The 21,444-nt window shown below is 32.3% G+C and overlaps 1 long non-coding RNA gene across 1 annotated transcript in view; it reads right to left on the bottom strand.

The window, feature by feature from the left end:
* The window catches only part of LOC141520046 (uncharacterized), a 30,420-nt gene extending 18,044 nt beyond the window's left edge, over positions 1–12,376 (bottom strand). Inside the window, exons 1-2 of the long non-coding RNA XR_012477527.1 lie at positions 12,271–12,376; positions 11,270–11,368 (exon numbers count right to left, since the gene is read on the bottom strand). This is a non-coding gene — a long non-coding RNA (uncharacterized LOC141520046). The remainder of the gene's footprint in view (positions 1–11,269; positions 11,369–12,270) is intronic.
* Positions 12,377–21,444: the final 9,068 nt, after the last annotated feature.

The raw sequence follows: 21,444 nt of genomic DNA, 5'->3' as shown, positions 1-21,444 counted from the left end.
AAGAGTTCTCTTATATTTAATATTCATGAATTATTATTCACTTGGTTGCATATATGTAAATAACATATATACACACACACATATTTGTATTTAGTAGTTAACATTTATAGTGCTTCAAGATTTAGGAAGAATTTGACATTTTATCTTCAAATTGTCCATGGAGGTATCTGCTATTTTTAACATACATGGAATCTGATACTAAGAGATGTTAAATGACTAGCTCAGGGACACATTCAGTTTAAAGAGGATTAAAATTCAGATCTTAATTATTCCAAATCCAAAGCTTGAGTCACCATGTCCCCTAATTATCTGATTTGTATATTATTTTTATTAACATTTTTAATTTCAACTGGATTATTTGCACAGAACAAATCAATTTCTTCAGTCTCCTTCTGAACAGAACTTAGATGTGCTCTTACAGCGTACATTGAGGTTGTATGCATATGATACCTGGTGCCATTTCTATTAATAGAATATAAAGCATTAAAAAGGAAATGAGAGTAAATTCAAAATTCTCTAGATGATTTTTAAAGCTTTAATACTAAAAAACAATCTAGTAAATTAATTCTCAGGTGAAAGCATAAAGTAAGATATCCTTTAGGAGTTGGGAATTAGCCCAAGAGCATGTGGGAGGCAGTGGCAAAGGCCATGCTTGAAGAAAACCAGAAAAGATTTTGTAACAAATTAGGCTCCAGATGAAATTGTGCCTGATGTTACAGGCCATTATTATGCACAGTTATGAAACACTGGTGTGCATTAATAATAAAGATCAGTGTCGCCTTGTAGGGGAAAAATAGAGCATTCTTTTAATTAACTTAAATTTTTCATCAAATTGATTGAAAAGCTCTCATCCTATTTTGCTTTCATGTAGCCCTGCATTTTGTGCCGTAGGCTCAGAGCAGTTTTATCTCCAATAGTTGGTGTTTTGAAATATCCCACGTGTTTTGAGTCTCAAAAAATATCAGAGCAACAAGCTTGAAGCTAGCAAGGGCATGAAATGAGAAGAAATATGTAGACTCTTTCAAGTGAAGCACTTTTTAAATTCTTATTTATCTTACAAGCAGGAGAGGGAAATAATATTTCCTCACACTGAGGCACAGATGAGCAGAGAACTTGGCAGTGGTGACCTAAACCAAGAGACTTGTGTGAATGGCCCCAGGGAAGAAACTTTTAAAAACTTTATTTATTTATTTATTTTGTTGACTGGAACTCATGTCCTTATTTAAATGTTTTTCTTCTTTTCTATCCAATGATTCACAACAGAGGGAAGTAAACTGAAAATATGGCACCTGGCTTCTCATTGAGGTTCTTCACTATAATAATGATAATAATAATAATAACTATAATAATTAGAATAATTATAATAATATTGTTAATAATAAGCTACAATTTTATGCTTTATATATAATATTTCATGTTGTTCTCACAAGAACTCTGGGAGGGAAATGAACTTTTTTGTATTTTATAGATGAAGAAACTGAGACTGAGGAAGGTGATTTTCTCAAAGTCACACAGTTAAAGAAATGTTTCAGGTAGGATTCCAATCCTGCTCTTTCCAACTTCAAGTTCATAATTCTATTCTTTGTATCATCTAGTTACTAGCATTTTATTTTTTTACTTTTTTTTAGGATTTTTTTTTGCAAGGCAAATGGGGTTAAGTGGCTTGCCCAAGGCCACACAGCTCGGTAATTATTAAGTGCCTGAGACCGGATTTGAACCCAGGTACTCCTGACTCCAGGGCCGGTGCTTTATCCACTGTGCCACCTAGCCTCCCATTACTAGCATTTTATACAGTCATGAGGATGCTATTTATGTAATAGTTGAAGAATAAGTCCATAAGTGCAATAATGTCTGGCTCTCAGATTCGCTTTTAAAATCAAAGGGTTGTAGTATATGACTTCAGTATATGGATCCTTCCCATCTCCTTAAAATTTAGGAATATCCTGGTGACATTAGGCCTGATCTCTTGTGAATTTTTTCTCCTAAAGGCAAGTAATAGATAGCACTCTCAAAGTTGATAATTTATAAATTAATAAATAAATGATTATAATTCACATTTTGAGAAGGATTTGCTAAGAAGAAATTGTTAAGGCCTCAGAGTCAGTAAAGCTGGGTTCATGGTTCCTCCCAGACATATCCTTCCTTGTAAAGTCTGGCCAATTAACTTGATCTCTCAACAATCATATATTCCAGGGGTGGCTAGGTGGCACAGTGGATAAAGCACCGGCCCTGGAGTCAGGAGTACCTGGGTTCAAATCCGGTCTCAGGCACTTAATAATTACCTAGCTGTGTGGCCTTCGGCAAGCCACTTAACCCCATTTGCCTTGCAAAAACTTAAAATAAAAAACATATATTCCCAAATCTATAAGACTGTATATTGAGCAAGCATTATTTGACAATTTTCTCTCTGGAACCTCTATTTACTGAAGAAATGAAAGATATAGACCAAAAATAAATGTGAAAATCAAATATAGCTGTTTTCTAAAAAATGATTATGAGAAATACAGAGAAGCATAAAACATAAGAAATGACACATAGTGAGGTAAGGGGAAGCAACAAAACAATACATACAATGATTTCTAGAACAAAAAGGTAAGGAAAAGGATCATCAGAACAAGGAAACTAATTACAATGAAATTATTTTTTTTCTATGAAATTATGATGGCTAAGCCTGACCCTAAGAAAGAATTTATTATCTTTTCTGATATCTGTGAATATGAAATTCTGTGTGCAACATTAGACTTGGTTGTTATATTTATTAGTTTTGCCAGACTCTTTGTCTTGATTTAATTTATTTATTTGTAAGGTGCTTGGTTCTCTGGGAAGATGAGGGAGGAAGAATAAATTGGAAAAAAGTATATGATATAAAAATAAAAGGCACTCACATATAATCATAGTTACATAAAAACAATAATGACTCACATTTATATAGTATAGTAAGGTTTCTAGAATGTTTTTCTAAAATGATATTTGAAATAGGTAGAATAAGTACTATTAATTCATATTTTGCAGATTAAAAACTGAAATATCACCTATCTGTAAAGTAGAAGAGCCATAATCATCACCTTCCTGTGATACCTAGCTAAATAAAATATTCTCATTTCTTTTGAATTAATTTGAGGTTTTAGTGCATAGAGGTAGGATGAAGGTCATGGTTTAGAGATAAGATGACTATAAAATAGCATTCAAACAGAGCTGAATTCTAGAAGAGGAAATTAAGACAATCTGAAAATATAGTTGCGAGATGAGAGTTCTATTCAATTATTCAAAGCATCATTGCTCATAAGCAAAGAGCAAAAACAGGAACAATTCTTGAAATTTACAGAGAGGCATAGAGCTTCATAACTAGAAAGATGTCCAAATGCATGAGAGTTCTCTAAGTGGAATGGAGTGACTTGGAAGGCAATAAATTATCAACCACTGGAAGTCTTCAAGCAGAATTTGGATCATCACTCCATGGATCTATTATATAGTGGTTATTCTAAGGATCAATTATATAAAGCTTATAAATGCATCATCTTCAATATCCAGTTTAACTCAAAACAGAAAACTTGAAAGAACCTTTCCAATTCTCAAGTTCCAATATTCTTTTCTTGTCTTCCTCTTTGAAAAAATCCTCTTGTTGGCAGTAGGAAAGAGAGCATGGTACATGAGATCTGGAGGTAAAGACCATGGATTCATGCCCCAATTCTACTTATCTGAACTTGAAAGTGGAATTAAGAATCTATAAGTCTCATATTCCTTATCCATAAGATTAGGTAGTTGCATCAGAATAACCTTAGGGTCCCTTCTCTAGAGCTTATAAATCCTTATATAGATTCCCAGAACTAATTATGAAAATATTAATATGAAAAATCTGATTCTTGTTAAGGTGTCCCTTCCACCTCAGGAGCAGAGCCCATCTTTAATTAAAATTAAAAGTTGAGAAATATGCTGGAAAAATTAATGTCACAAAAAAGAACATGAAAACAAAAAACTATTATGATAGGAAAGATCAAGACCCAGTCTTAGAAGAAGACAACTATGTTAGAATGGCTACAAACAAATCCTCAGAGGAAAAGAAAAGTCAATTTGACACAAGATGAACAAGAATTCTTGGAAGAGTTCAAAAAAGATTTTCAAAGAGGTAGATGAAAATTTTGGAAAAGAAATTAGAGTGATGCAAAAAAATATGAAAAGAGAGTCAATAGAATGGTACAAAGAGACATAAAATTACTGAAAAAAACTTAAAAAAAGAATTAGTGAAATAGTAAAAGAGGCCCAGATATCCACTGAAGAGAACTCCCTTAAAAATCAAAATGCACCAACAGAAGGAGAAGAGATATAAAAGTTCACTTAAAGAAAAAACTCCTTATAAATTAGAATTGGACAAATTTGAAAAGAAATACAAAATCTCACCAAAGATAAAAATTCTTTAAAAATTAAAATTCAACAAGTGGAAGCTAATAACACCATGAGAAATCACAAAACAATACTGCAACATCAAATGAATGAAAAAATATAAGAAAAATGAAAAAATAGTTGACCGGAGAGTAAAATAAAAAATAGATATTTAAAAAATAGATAAAAATAGATATTTAAAAATAGATATTTAAAATAGATAACAAATTGATTAAAAAGGAGACTGAGGACAAGTCAGATAGGTAGTGAGAAAACTAGGCCCTTGAAATGACATTAAAACCCAGAAAAGAGAGAATATACAGGAGGATAAGAAAAAAGTCAATTATGTCAAAGGCTACAGAAAGGCAAAAAAAAAGTTTATTTTTTTTTTTTAGGTTTTTGCAAGGCAGACAGGGTTAAGTGGCTTGCCCAAGGCCACACAGCTATGTAATTATTAAATGTCTGAGACTGGATTTGAGCCCAGGTACTCCTGACTCCAGGGCTGGTGCTTTATCCACTGCACCACCTAGCCACCCCCCAAAAAAGTTTAAGGATTAAGATTAAGGATTAAGGCCATAAATTTCATAATTTAAAGATTATTGTTAACTTTGGAGAGAGCAGTTTCATTTGAATGATGAGACCAGAAGACTGCAGGCCATTTAAAAAAGGTGAAGAGGGGAAGAAGTATAGCTAAAGATAGTAGTTTGCTTGAGAAACAGAAGAGAGATTTAAAATACTGACTCATAGAATTGGTAGATGGGATCTAATGAACATTTGGGATTAATTTGATATGGTGTTATTAATTAATCCTCTATCATCTTTCTGTATGTATATGAAGAGGCAGCCTTCTGAACATTCATTCAACTCAAGGGACTGATACATGTTTGCTCGTTTTCCAACCAATAAATTATTAATTTTAAATCTTGGAGGCTTCACTGGATCTTTTGTTTTCTAATCAAATTATTTTTATCAGTGGAGTAAGCTCTTGGTATGTAAACTCTTTCCACCAACACAGATGGACACTTCTCTTACAATTTATAGTTTTATAATTTATATTTTTATAACTATAATTTTAAAGTATTGCCTTAGAGTCTTGAGAAGTTAATTGACTTGCTGACACAGCAAGTAGGTGTCAGTTGAAAGACTTGAACCTAGATAGAACCTCCTAACCTGACATGGACTGTTTGATTCAATAGTACTGGCCTCCTGGCTGTTCCACAAACAACACTGTTCCACAAAAAAATATTTCTCAGTTCCAAGCATTTTCTCTGGCTGTCTCTCATTACTAAAAATCTCTCCCACCTCCCCTCTGACTCTTGATCTATCTGGCTTTCTTTAAACTTCAACTAAAATCTTACCTTATAAAAGAAGCCTTCCTAAACCTTTCTCAATTACAGCTCTTTCCTTCTTTTGATTATTTTCTATTTATCTATTTATTTTAATGTCAATTTTCTTCCTGATTTTCCCACTATCTGACCCATTCTTATCAGTCTTCTTTTAATCAATTCATTATCTATTCTAAGTCCATTTACTGAAGTTATTTATGAGTCTCTGTTTTCATGTCTTTCTATCAGTTAATTCAACTCAGATTTTTCATTATGAATGTTTGAATAGGGGCAGCTAGCTGATGCAATGGATGGAGCACCAGCCCTGGAGCCAGGAGGACCTGAGTTCAAATCCAACTTCAGACACTTAATAATTACCTTAGCTATAAGACCTTGGGCAAGTTACTTAACCCCATGACATTACCAAAAAGGAAAAAAAGGCTTCAATGCCCTTTTTTCATTAAATATCCATTTTCCCCCCTAAAGGATTATTATCAGTTTTGTCAGATAGATTATTCTTTGTTGTAATTCTATCTCCTTTGTCTTGTAGAATAGATATCTATTATATATATATATATATATACATATATATATGTATATATATACATATATATATGAGAGCTTTGTATATATTTGTTTCCATGTTGTGTTTCCCAGTTGAATTATAATCTCTTTGAGGTCAGGGACTATCTTTTGATTCTTTTTGTATTGCCAGTGCTTATCATAATGCTTGACAAATGTTAGACACTTGATAAATATATATGTTGATTTGAATTGAATATTCATCCATACTGCTTAATTTACTAAGAGTTTTTGTTATCCTCAAAGCTAAGCAATAGAAGAGATGTCTTTGAAGTAAGTTTGAGATGATATTAACATAAAAAAGAATCCACATATGTAAAGAACCCCTGAAAGATGAGTCTTTTTCCCCTTTTCTCCTTTAAATGTGCTGTTATATTCTCCCTTGCCATGAACAGGTTCATGTTAACTTTCAATTGAGTTGTAGTATCTAAAGTGCTTCCAAAAGCCAAAAAATTGGAGTTCTAAATCTGTCCTATAAATTTACTCAAGTGTAAACCTAATCAAGTAACTCAATTTCTCTGGACTAGATTCTTCATGTGAAAAATGGAGATTAGAATAGCAGACTTATTATTAGATTCAATGAAATAATACATGGAAAGCATTTCACAAAGCTAAATGTGCTCTATAAATGTTAGCTAATTTTAGGACTGGAAATATTAGTTTTGTAACAAAATATTTGTTTCTGATGCCTTTGTCCCATTTGATTACAGATTATATTGATATTGCCAACAACGCATTCTTTCCTCGTGTAGTTCAATAGAAGTTAAAACAAGATAAATTAATTCCTATGGGTATTACTTGTTTCAATTTTCTAAAACCATTCAGATGCTTTTAACCAATATTCAAAGCCTCTTTTCTTTAATGCTAAGTATACTATGCAATTTACAGTTTAAATATATTGTGGACTTCGTGCATGATTTTTGCTGCCCTACCTCATGGCTACTTTTGGGATACCTGTTAGTATCAGTATTTGAATTATGAACTTCAATTAGCCCTATACTAGAACCATAAGAGCAAACTCCATGGGAACAATAGAGTAAATATCCAAACATCAAAGCCTGGGGACTCTGAAATCAATAAAGGAGGTCTGTCATTTACCAAAGAATCCATTATGCTATTGGGATGGAAATGTACTGAGATAATATTATCAGACTTTTCTTTCCTATTATCTCCTGTTATTAAAGTTCACAAAGAAGGACAGAAGAAAGGAAGATTTTTTTTTGTTTTAAAAAAATCAACAAATATTATGGGACAGTAATTCTGAAGAAAAAAATAACATACTATGAATAAACAAGCTCTCCATTTTTGTCAAATATTCCAAGATCATTTTTTGAGCTATAACCCTGGCAATGTTTTTGTCCAGTCATTAGAACCATCACAATATGACTGATGATTCCTGCTATTTTGCACCTTTCCTTCAGACTACAGTGACTACCTTCTCCTCAGTTCCTTTAATGTGCAAAGACCCATCGTCTGCAGCCAAGCAAGATTAAAGTTCCCCTTCTTGACAAAGAATGAAGGAAAATTATACAGTTTGCAAGAGAAAAGATAATAAAGGAGAGAGTCTATAGACATACTTTGATGAATTATATAGTGGCAATTTTCTGACATTAGTAATGTAGGGCAGAAGACAATGTTTCTGATATATAGATGTAAATTCATCATCCTGAGTCCATTAAAGAAAACTACTGAAGATCTGTTGCTCTGGGGACTGCTTACAAGAGCAATCAGTGAATGTTAGTGGCCCTTCCAAGAAAGCCCCTTTGAATGCCTAAGGGGGAAACATTGCAAGAATGGAATAGCTACCCCTCTAGGTGAATTGTCCCAAATAAATAACTCACAAAGTATTCCTGTATCTAAATGACAATACCAATGTCAGGCATTGTATAACAAAACAAATAATAAAAATGGATTTCTATTTCTAATTGCTTTTAGCAAAACCAGAGGGTTCCTCTTCTCTAATTATTTTTCCCCAGAAATAAAATATGATTTCTTTAAAGTGGAAAGTCTTGTGTGATGAATACTTTAGGACCCCATTCTAGTCATACTCAGCTCTGAATTTGATGAAGATACACTAAATGTATTGAACAACTGCAATAACACATAGAAGGATTAACCTTTCAGAGTTAATAGTCAAAGCATTGTGGTCCCAATGCTGTATTTCTGAGGATTTCAAACACCTGGACTTTATCGTATTTTATCTGTGGGTAAGAAAGCCAGTGCCTTTCTTTACGATATAATAAGGAAAAGAAATTTTCCTGAGATGCCCAGATGTTTATTCTCTTGTAACAATATCTCAAACTAATTCCTCATTTTTTCATCTTTCATAATTTTTTCTTTATGTATGTCCCTTTACTAAAGAGAAGTCTCTGTGTTCCTGTGAGAGACCAGCAATTTTAATCTCTTTAAAAATAGATATTTAAGAGCAAGATAGAACTATATTTACATGAAGCTAAAAGGCTCTATACTAATTTAGTCCCTTGTTAATTGGCAAATTTGGAATTCTATAACAGGCAGATGGTTATCTATTATTCTTTGAAGTATCTCTATTCATGGAAATGTCAAAGTTTCAAAGTTTAATATGATAATAAGTTATTTCTAATATCTAACATATTTAGTCACTATGAAGATGGTGAATTTCTTCCTTTTTTGAGATAGTGCCTCATTATAAATTCTTACCTTATAAATCCTTAATAAGATCAGAAAAAATGTAAACAAATTGCATGCTCACAAATATTAAAATGGTTAAGCAAATAGTGATATAAGAAATTAATGGAACTTTATTGCTCAAAAAATGATGAATATGAAAAATTCAAGGAAACAATGGAAGACTTGTATGAATAGATGCATAGAGATGTGAGCAGAATCAAGTTCTCTTCTACTCACTTAAACAATGAACACAATAACATAAAGAAAAAAACAAGGAAAGATATCAGAATTCTACTCCATCCAAAAACAAACTTGACTACAGAGAACTGACAGTAAAAACAAAAAAACCAAAACAAACATGTCTCTCTTGACAACAGAAAGGCATGTGTATCAGTTTATTTTTCTTAGCCTTACTTCATTGTTTTAAAAGATAATACTACTGGGTGTGTCATTTGAGATGTGTCAGTGATGTATTTAACAAAAATTAATTAAACATATCAAAAAATTAACTGGTTAAATTTAAGAATGAAATTTGACCAAGGACATTAAATTTTAGTTCATTCACAAAATCTACAAAAAAAGGAAATTAGAGGAGACCTCTTGAAATAGAAATGATATTGGATATGGAATGTTAAAAAGGCCATATTAACAAAATGCAAAGAAACCACATTCTATTTTTGTGTAGAGATTGACAAATTTAGTTGCTATGCTCAAGTATAATTTTACAGATGAAAATTGTAAATGATCCTCAGACTATTTAAGGGACATTACTCATAAAAGTCTCCCAGGTATCTTTATCACCACAATCTCAATATTTTTAAAAATTATCAGAAAAAATTACTGGCTTATGTAACTTTTTCTGAGGCTCTTGGATGATAAAAGGGAGAGACCAATTTACCTTATAACACTGAACATCTTCACTAACAACTTTTTTTAAACAACCAAAGCAAAAATCTCTGGGTTTCTATTTTTCAAGTTTTGCTTATTACTGAATAAAGAAAATGGCTGTATGTGGGTGGAAGTGTGAGTTTAGACATAAAGAGTAGGCATTGTTTGTTAGGTAATTCAGCAAGGAAGAAGAATTAAAAAGAGGAAAGGAAGGCCAAACAGCAGCTGTGCTTCCAAATCAACAATTCTTCATGAAGGTGAGCCATGGCAATGAAAGGTAGCTGAAATCTTGGTTCCCACCCTCTTGTTCTTATTACTGTGGCACAGCATGTCTAAAACATATCAAATCATAACAAAAGCTATTCCTGCAGGAGAGGGACAAGAGAGGAGGCCAGGTAGAGATGAAAAAGAAAATTATTCTCCAATGATGTAGGGCAGCAGGGAAGAGAAGTCACAGAAGCAAAGGCCAACATAATGGTCATGGTACACAAAGCAATAACAACATACTGATTGTGAGTCACCACATCTGTCAGGAGGAAGTCTTACTTGGGTGTCCATCCTCTTGATCTTTCTACTTTTGCACATGCCTAAACATGGAAGCAGATATAAATGCAACCCCATCTATCTTTTCCCTCATTTGTTTGAATACTTTTTATAATATAGAGGGAAAAGGTATTTAAAAAAACTTCACATAGTACAATAGTTACTTATCTACCAATGTTGATAATGTCAACATCCTATTGTCCAGTGGGTGAATTATTAAGCACCACAGAAGGGAAATTAATGAAGCAGAGGGAAAACTGAAACCTCAAGTAATAACATCCTTCATGTGAAAGGAGAAAGTAGGGGTAGGAAACCAGGTGTGTCTACACTTTGATCTTTTATCTAGCAAGTTCTTTTATTTTTTTCCACTCTGAATTCTAGAAAAGCAGTCCATCTGTATTCTCAACAAAGGTGAATTTATTTGTCAGTGGAAGTTAATGTTTAAATCCTCAGTGCAATAGTCCCATTAAGAAAACTACAAAAATCAGTGAGCTTTTTTTCCTGTCATATGCAAAATATAAATAGCCTTAATGTTTATTTTAAGATGATGTAATTTTAGTCACTTAATGTTTGAATTAAATGTTTACTCTTGATGGAAACTGCAATTAGATAGGATGAAACAGAACAAACTCAATCTTTTGCTAAATCTAGTGCTGAGAGTTAACCAACTACTATTGCTATGGCCAGAATGATCCTCCCTCCCATTTGAGAGTTTGTTTTTCTGTGTCCATCACTAAATCTTACTGTGCACCTTCAGGTGCACTTTATTGATATCCTTTTCACCCTACCCTAAGTTGATAAATAAAATTTGGAAATACATTTCCTCCATAGGTACAGATACCATTTTCCCCTTCCTGTTCATTCTAGGGTTATGTAGACCAGAAAAAGAAAGCCTTACTTACCCCATTAAAAATAATTAGTCCGATGACATTTCTGATTATTCTTCTGTAATCATCACAAATATGTGCCCCTGCTGGGGTACTAGATATGGTCAAGCTTTTCTGAGGAAGATTAGAGATCATGCAAGTTTCAGTCTGGAAGAACATTCTTTGCCACCAGGCTAGTATTAATTTCCTGTTCAAAAGGGGCTATATTGTCAATGTGACACTTTAATCAGACACCAAAGTGACTCCGGGAATGCAGACTTCACAATCAATGTCAATGTATTTCATGTTGCCTCAATGTCGTTTAGTCATTTTGCTTCAGAAGTGCACAAGGAGGGTCAATACATTTCATTAGTTTGTTTCATCTAAAGGATAGTACAACATCAGAACTTTGATTATATTATAAAAATTGCCTTAATGTGACACCAGATTCCCTGATTGTGCAATACCAAGCATTCAAGTGCTAGAGGGCAGCTGCATTATTCTTTGCCTACACATTTAGTCAGCCACCACCTGCAAACTGTGCTACAAATAGAAGAAAATAAGAACCAGCTTCATTTACATAGTCCATGCAAGATTATAGTGTCTATAAATGTATTATTAAACTGGAGCACAAAAAAATTTAACTTTCAAGGATTCTGGTCAAAAGCTACAATTCATCTTTGCCAAATATCCTGAGCTATAAAAAATTTAAGATTCTCAAGTAGCACATTATTGTAATAACATGTACTACTTAACTAGTTACAATAGAATGCTTATATGATTTTTTTCTTATCTACTTTATATCCTTATAACTGTCACATGAATACATTAGTAACAAGACACCATTGTGCTGAATGCTTTATTCCTCCCATTATTGAGTGTTGTTTTTAGTTGCCTACAGAAACATTAAACATGCTCTCTAGGTAGAGCCTAACTAGGAATCCTGATGCCCACAGTAAGTACTATCAACAATGCCAGGGGTAAGAAACATAAAATGTAGTCTATGTTCAATGGTGGGACAGCCTGGTGGCACTGACCTGTGGAGAAGTGGTGATACAAGCCCTGAAGATCAACTGGAGTCTACTGTTGGGGACATCACCAGAGTGTCAAAGAATAAGACAGGGGATGGAAGGAGGGAGATTGTTTCTGCCAAAAATCTGTAACATACAATTTTAACAAACTTCTTTAAGCTAAAATACAAATGTCTTTCTTTCACATTTTTTAAAGAAGTAGAATTATAATAAAGTAGAGCTTTTCAGGCAAGGCTCCTTTTGTCCAGCCCCTGTTCTAGTTCTAAATCTAAGATTTTACTTTCCTCTTTCCTCTTCTTTTTTCATATTTGGGACCTTGATTATTTCTGAATCACAATGACTCTTCTTATTTCTTGTACTGTGATTCTTCTGATTCTGTTTTCTCGCTTTATTCTTTCCCTGAGGAGACTCAGACAATCTTCATTTGTTTGTCTTATGAAACCCATAATGTCATTAGTATAATAAGCATTGGGTAAGAAAATTACTATGACAATTCACCTTCTTTATATATTGAATTCTTAGAAAGCCACATGGGCCACTAAGATGTTATTTTGTTTGAACATACAGAGCATGTGCAAGAGACAGAACTTGAATCCAGGTTCTCTTGTTTCTGGGAAGAAAGGTTCTTTCTAATGCATTACAGAAAAGGATCAATCTAAGAATACTTTGACTTACTTTTATCTACAAATAACAACTTATATCTTAGTTATATTTGGAAGACAAGTAAATAGGGCCATGGCTTTCACAGGACAAAAAAATAGTGTCAAGTTTGTGCCCAAGGAAAGGTTCAAGACAGTTCTTTATTTTATTCAATTTTTCAATGGATACATTCATATAATATATATACATTTAACATTATAATTATATTTATTTCGTATTCTAAATTCTGTTCAGTAAATGACTATTCTATCTTGCCAAATAGCAAATGTGATTTGATAAATAATTAAGACAAAACCTTTTTGTTGTTGTTGCATATATCAAGATCATGGCATAAAATTTTTCCCCTGGAAAACAGATACTAGACATTTAAACAAAGAACCTTCAGATACATATATATAATATGTGTATGTGTGTAGTATCATATACTTATAATAAGATGAAATCATGTTTTTGCTTTGAAATTTTAATAAAGCTATGGTTTTTATCAGGATGGATATGCTTTTTATTATACCTTATTAACCTCCTGACCATCTTCTAATACCTTCTTTTTCTTTTTCATGTGTTGCCAGGATCAAATGAGCAAAGAAAATATTATTTACAAAGTACTTATCAAAGTACCTGCCAGAGAGTACATAAATAAATAATTATTGCCATCCCCCCAAACTCTGTATATTTCCCACCTATGTTCTAGAAGTCTTCTTTATGCAATATTACTATCTTAAGGTAACTAATATTCTAGATGCTATACCCATCTCTCATTCCCTTTTATAACCAACACATTCTTGTTCTTAGTCATTTATGTCCTCATTGATATTTATTACATGACTTCTTATTCACAAGTTATTGTAACAAATGTAATCTTCTTCCACCTACTATATATGAGTCTCTCCATAGACTTTTAAGTTACTTATTATTTTAGTTGTTCTGAGATGGGAATGTAGGAGTACAAATATAAAGCATGAATAGTATCACCGAAAACACTGCATTTTACAAAAGATAAACCAGTTTGATTCCTCCTCCTACTGAATTCTTGGTATAACATCTCATCAATCAATAGGGATTGTCTTTGTTTTTCTAAATAATGCACTAATTATATGTCATAATATGACACAACCGATTATGCTACAGATCCAGAGCAAACTTTCCCTCCTACAAATGATGAACAATAAAACATCCTAGTGTTAATATTATATTTATTAATATTTTACAATATAAAATAAAACAAAAGGATTCATATTCACCATATATATTACATAATAGATATAATAATCCTCTTATGTATATATGCTTTAGCCATTTTCCATTTCACAAAACCTGAATTTACAATATATATTATTTAAAACAATGTATTTTATAGAAAAAATTATTTATCTATTTTCCCAAATAGATCCATTACTGCCATTATTCATTAGTATCACTATTCTAAAATGAATACTGAAAATTATTGTTTTAGCAGTTTATCTATATATAATTTTAAAGTTTAAAATTTCTTTTTTTAAGTTTAAAATTTCTTAAATATTTTCTTTTTTGGAATGGTTTTCTTGAACTCTGATAACTCTAAACTCAAGTTAACTAGTAAAGCATGAGAATGTTGAAAATTGGAGACATTAAATCTAATTTTTTTTATCAGCAGAATAGTTCATCCATTTCTTTTTAACTGATATTTTATTTTTCCAAATACATGTTATGAAAGTTTTTTCAACATTCATCCATGAACATATGTATATTTTTAAATTATAAAATTTCCATCCACCCTCCCTTCCCACTACTTTCCCCTCAGCAGCAAACAGATGGCAAACATTGAATATATATATATATATATATATATATATATATATATATATATATATATATATTTATACATATATATATTTTTTGATAAATGTTTACAGATTAGTCAATTAGTCATTTTTGAAATGGGGGAATTAGGATTGAGGGAAAGAGTGTTCATAAGATTCTGAAGTTTTTTGTTGTTTTGTTTTTCTTACTGTGACTGCGGATTAGTTCTAACTTTCAAGAGAAAAAGTTAGAGTTTAATAATCACAGCTACCAGTTTAACTTTTATATCTCTTATTTTAATTGATATTTTATTTTTCCAAATACATGTGATGAGGGTTTTTGAACATTCATCCATATACTTATAGATACTTTTAAGTTCAAAATTTCCTTCCATCTTCCCTTCCCACTCATCTCCCCTCAGTGAACAGTCAGGTTAATATTAGGAATTAAGATTAAGGGAAAGAAATACACAAGATAATTTTTTTAAAAAAGCAAATGTGGTGTTAATCACATTCTGAAGGACTTTTTGTTTGTTTTGTTTTGTTTTTATTCCTCTGGATGGGTATAGCATTGTCCATAGTCATTTTAATAGGGTGGTCCTAGCTCTCTGAACTGCTGAGAGGAGCAGAATCTATCAGAGCTGATCATCTCACAATGTTGTTGTTAATGTATATACATTGTTCTCTTGGTTCTGCTCCCTTCACTCAGTATCAGATTCTATAATTTATTCCATGCTTCTCTAGAGTCCAACCATTTATGTTTCTTATAGAACCATAGTATTCCATGATATTCATGAACCATAACTTGTTCAACCATTCTCTAATTGATGGGCATTCCCAATTTCCAACTCTTTGCCACTACACAAAGAGCTGCTTTGAATATTTTGGAACATGTAAGACTTTTCCAATTTTTTATGATTTCTTTTAGAAATAGATCTAGAAGTGGAATTGCTGGGTCAAAGAGTATGAAGTGTCATTGCTCTTTGGTATATTAACTTTCATATCTCAAAAAATAATGACAAAAATGACACATGAATTTCCACATAACTCTTTTTTTCAAGAATGAGAAAAAAATTGATATTCTACCATTTTTAAGACACTGGGTATTAGCAGATGTACTAAGACTAAATAGTTATTCTACCCAAGGCAATATGCCTGCCCTAATATCATGCCAATAAATTAAGGAAGATGAGATAGATGCATAAATAGCCACAATACAAGACAGAATATAGAAATGAAGTAAAAGAGGACTAAAGAGTTTAAAAAGGTAGATTTTATTCCATTGAGACATTGGGGTGAGGATATTGGAAAAGTTAGAATTTTAATTGGGGCCATAAAGAATATTCAAAAATTGGGGCAGCTAGCTATGTGGTATGGTGGATAGAGCACAGACCCTGGAGTCAGGAGGATCTGGGTTCAAATCTGACCTCAGATACTTGCTAACTACCTAGCTATGGGACCTTGGGCAAGTCACTTAACCCCATTTCCTGCCCCCCAAAAAAGAATAAAAAATAGGCAAAAATTAGAATTAACAAAGATGGTAAGAAATGACATATTTGAGAGAGAGAGAATAGGCTTCTCTAAGACCACAATGTAGAGAAATAGATACTTGAGAAATGGGTTTAAGTAATGAAAAATAATCTAGTTTTTATGAAGTTTGATGTTACATGCAGGAAGTTGTAAAAGTGAAGATGAAAAGGTAGTTAATTCTAGAAACCCCTTAACTATTAGATTGAAAAGTCAATTGGAAGGCTCTGGGCATTATTGGTTTAGAAGAAATTAGGAGGCATGAGTCTATTGTAGAAGCAATTTTGTATTATCCAAATGGATTATTATGAGGATCAAATATATATATATATAATATATATATATATATATATAAAACACTTTGTTAATTTTTAAAATTCTGAACTTAATAAACTAAAGTTCAAGGATATATATATGTATATATATAAAATAGGATAGAAAAAATAGAATTGTATATGAAACTTCAGAGGCAGATATAAAAAAGACAAAGAGACAGAAAAAGAGAGATTTCCTGTGTAGAACATGCTTTTCTTTGCAAAACTTATATAAAACTTAAAGTGCTGCCTATGTATGTAAATTATTAATAATACAAATAAAAATTAAAATGTTATTGAAACTGAACAGAAAAAAATAAAAGGTCATTAATTAGAGATGGTAGCAGGAATGGATTTGATAGACTGTCTGACAATCAATATGTCAGACAATGAAGAATCAAAGTTTCTTGCATGGAGACAGAATAGGAAAGTTGAGAAGAAGAAGTTTGTAGTAATGGAATTGTGATTTTAATTTGAAGACATGCTTAGATGGAGGTATTATTTCACATCCAAGTAGAGATACACCATATGTAATTGAAGATATGTGTTCAAAACTCAGAACTGTTGGAGCATCAGACAAAGAGAGAAGAGGTCATTTGAATAGCTGTGGTTGGAGGCTTGTGAGCAGAAACTTTGATGAGACAGAAGAAACAAAGACCAAGAATAGAGCCCCCCCAAAAGGCCAAAATTTAAGAGATGAAAGAAAGAAAAGAAATTATACAATGAGATAAAGAAGGAATAACAAGAGAGTAGAAATAGAAAGGTTCAGTCTCTTAACAATTATAGACAGACTGTGAAGCAAGATGCTCTCTTCAGCAATATAAACTACAAAATAGGGCAAAAGCGTGTATTGGTTTGATCATCATATTTCAAAATACTAAAAGGGACCAAAGTAAGAGAGAAAGGCCAGAAGGAAGAAATGAAAGGATAAGGACTTCAAAGCAGCAAATATACTTTTCAAGAAGTTTAGTTGTGAAAAGGAGGAAAAAATAACTAGCATAGGATTTAGGGATGAGCTTTTCTTTGTTTATTTGGTTTTGTTTTTAAAATAAGATCTACATGAGAAGTCAATAAAGAGAGAACTATTGAAGAACTTGCATAGTAGCTTACTATTGGGTTTCCCTATTTTCAGTCAGTTTTTCTCTAATCAAAGTTACCACAGTTGCCAAAATAATGATCCTGTGACACAGTTCTGACCAACACTTCCCTAATTTAAACTTTCTGATAGCCTCAAATATAAAACACAAGTTTATAATTCTGGCATTCAAGCCCTTTCCTATTTTGGATCAAGCCTATGCTTCTAGTCTTATTTCACATTTTCCCTTTCCACACACTATATATACTAGCCAGATTCAAACACTAATTATTTCTTAAACTCAACTTTGAATATTTCCTATGCTTATAAAATGTATTTCCACTTCAATTCTACATTTCTGACTTGGATTCTTCCTTTGAGGTTCAGTTCGAGTATCACGTATTGCTAGGCAGACAGCAATTTTGAATGGCAGAGGTGAGCCAAGAGGTTGAGATCTGCCATCCTTATGACCATAAAGAAATATACTAGTATAATTTTTTTTTTAAAAAAGAGATAAAATTTCCAAGTTAATCAGTATCAGGGTAGAGCTCATGAGTGATTATTGCACTTCCAACCTGGTCTAACAAAGGATTCAAATATCTATAATCAATAAAGAAAAAGTTCCCAGAAGGCTTCACACTTTCTGCAGAACTCCTACTTCCAAAGATTGTTTTTTCAGACCCTTTCTAAAGCTGGAAAAACTACATTTCCCATCAACCTTCTGGCAAATAAAATAACCCATATGCTCTGCTGTAAGCATCAGAAGGGGAAAACCTTCAGGGCAGGGCTAAGAATAAACGTTAACACAATTCCTTCATGGTTGATTTTATGAGCCTGATATATGGAAGGAAAAGGAGGCAGTGTCTTCACACTGTACAGTATATTAATTTGATGAAGACTTGATTTGCAACTATAATATACAGTACTAATAAATAAAATTGGAAAATATGGAGTATGCTATAATTGTTAGGTGAGTGCATAACTGGCAAGAAGGTAATTCTCCAAGTGCAGTTACAAATGATACAATACCAACTAAAAGAGTATTGCACAGAGCTGGATCTGAGCCCAGAATTATTTAATATTTTCATCAATATTGAGAGAGAGCATGCTCATTAAGGTAACAGGTGACACCAAAGTGATGTGGTGACTAGCACTTGGAAGATTAGCATTAGGATTTATAAACGCTCACAAGAAAGTTGAACAAATGGTCAGTTCATCTGTTAAGAAACATCTATTAAGCACCCACAGGGTACATTACTTCATATTTGACACCTGGAACAAGGCAAAGATTTGACTTAAGTGATTAATGAGGCATAATGACTCAATATGAATTTCTAAGGATCTGCTTGTTAAATGTATACAATGACCCTAAAAAAGAGCAAGTAGGGACTTTGCTTTAAGGAACCACAGGGTAATTTTATCTCCATATCACTTTGTAATTTTTAGGTCTTCTGTGTTAGTTCAAGCTGATATTCAGAGACAAACTAATCACTTTTCAGCTGAAGCACCACACAAATATAACAAAGAAGAAAGAAAGAAAGAAAGAAAGAAAGAAAGAAAGAAAGAAAGAAAGAAAGAAAGAAAGAAAGAAAGAAAGAAAGAAAGAAAGAAAAGAAGGAAGGAAGGAAGGAAGGAAGAAAGAAAGAAAGAAAGAAAGAAAGAAAGAAAGAAAGAAAGAAAGAAAGAGTGTGAGAAAGAGGGGGAGAGAGAGAAAGAGAGAGAGAGAGAGAGAGAGAGAGAAAGTAAGAGAAAAAGAGAGAAAGGAAAGGATGAAAAGAATGAAAGAAAAGAATGAAGTAGATTTTAAAGACTTGGGATTTTGCAAGATGATGAAGTTATCTCAAAAATAAACTTCCTGGGGCAAAGTAGAAAAGTCAGAGGATAAAATTCATGTACCTGAGCCTACTGATACTATCTGTCTTTTTTAGATTAAATGGTGGATTCAAAGGTTAAACCATGACAGCAAACTTACTGGACACATGAAGAACTTTAGCTCCAAAAATTCTGTAAGTCAATATATTATTTTAGAATTTTTAATTTGTGGGGCAACTAGGTAGTGCAATGGATATAGAGCACTGGCACTTGAGTCAGGAGGATTCAAATCCAGCCTCAGGCACTTAATAATTATCTAGCTGTGTGACCGTGGGCAAGTCACTTAACCCCATTGCCCTACCAAAAAAAACTCTAATTTGTGCTTAAAGTTTCAAATAATAAGAATGTGAACTGAAAGGCAATTTTTTTTTTGGTTGTAAGTACAAATTTTTAATTGATACAAAAATATTTTATTAAATTTAAATATCTTTCAAGTTGAAATACATTCCTTTTAAATTGATTGCTTTTCAAACTAAAGAATAATTTGAGAAAGTGAATCATTGTGTCAGTCATGTGATTTAGTACTTTTTTAATACTTTTCTGCTTAATTTAAATTCACTTGTGAAATGAGATTTTTTAAAAATTAAATGGATTTAAAAGAATTTCTAAAGGATTTTTGCACGACATTGGAATAAATGACTTGCTCAAGGTCACACAGTTAGGCAATTATTGTCTGAGGGAGGATTAGAACTCAGGTCTTCCTGACTCAGGGCTGGTGCTCTACCTAGATTCCCCTAAAAGATTTTTTTTGAGGCAGCTGCTATCATAGTAGATAGATTACCTACTAGCTTAGAGTCAGAAAGACTAGTTCAAATCCAGCCTCAGAATCTTACTAGCTTTGAGACTGTAGGCAAGTCACTTAACCACCATTTGCCTTAGTTTTCTGATCTGTAAAATTAGAAATAATAGTAGCGCCTCCCTCTCAGAATTATTACTAGTATCAAATTATAAAGCAATGGCAAAATCCTTAGCATAGTAACTGGCACATAATCATTTCTACCATTCAAATCATAAGGAAGACTTTTCTTACCTCTTTTTGCATCTGTTCCTTCAGGTACAGAAACTTTTCAAAATGAAAATTAAAAAGTATTCTTTGATTATCTATAAATGAAGATAAAATGATGCTTGCTACCTTGACTATAGAATACTAATAGATAAAGATAAATTTTGATGAATTTTTTGCTGAAAAATTTGCTGAAGGATGGAATAAGAATAGAATATAAGCATAAGTGTTCCCCCTTTTTCTTTTTTTTTTTTTTTTTGATTTCTGCAAGGCAATGGTGTTAAAATGACTTGCCTAAAGTTACACAGCTAAGTATTAAGTGTCTGAAGTAGGATTTTAAATCTTGTCCTCCTGACTACAGGGTTGGTGCTCTATCTACTGTGCCACTTTCCCCCCTTTTTAAAAGAATACATTAATATAAGTAAGAAGAATTAAATAATTACTTTTTCTTCTTTTTTATATGTGAATACTAATTTATTTTTATCAAAATGATTACATGTACAGTTGAAAAAAATTTTAAGTTTAGATAGTGTTTTAGTTCCTTTTTATTGATTTTATTTTATAATAATTATAGAAACAATTTTGTCATATAAATCAGGTGATGGAGAAGCAGGTTAAAAAATATGCTGCATTTCTAAATTCACTTGGTAAGCCAATGAATTTTATGTCAAGATAAGATAGCTGTATGGCCTTGAGCAAGCCATTTAGCCCCATTGCCTTGCAAAAACTAAAAACAAAAAACAAACAAAAATAAAAACAACTAAGGAAAAGCTTTGAGTGGGAGAAAGATACCAGGCTTGTGAACAGGGCTAAAACCCCAGAGACTGGGGTAATCCAGTTAAAACAATAGGTTTAAGAATAGGTCAGCAGATTGAAGCTGAGTACATAGATGAATGGATAAAGTATTTATTTCAACCTGGCATTTAACACTCAGTTCCCACTGAGGCATTT

Source organism: Macrotis lagotis, chromosome 4, assembly GCF_037893015.1.
Source record: "Macrotis lagotis isolate mMagLag1 chromosome 4, bilby.v1.9.chrom.fasta, whole genome shotgun sequence".
Lineage (NCBI taxonomy): Eukaryota > Metazoa > Chordata > Mammalia > Peramelemorphia > Peramelidae > Macrotis > Macrotis lagotis.
This window is presented reverse-complemented; position numbering and strand designations above follow the sequence as displayed.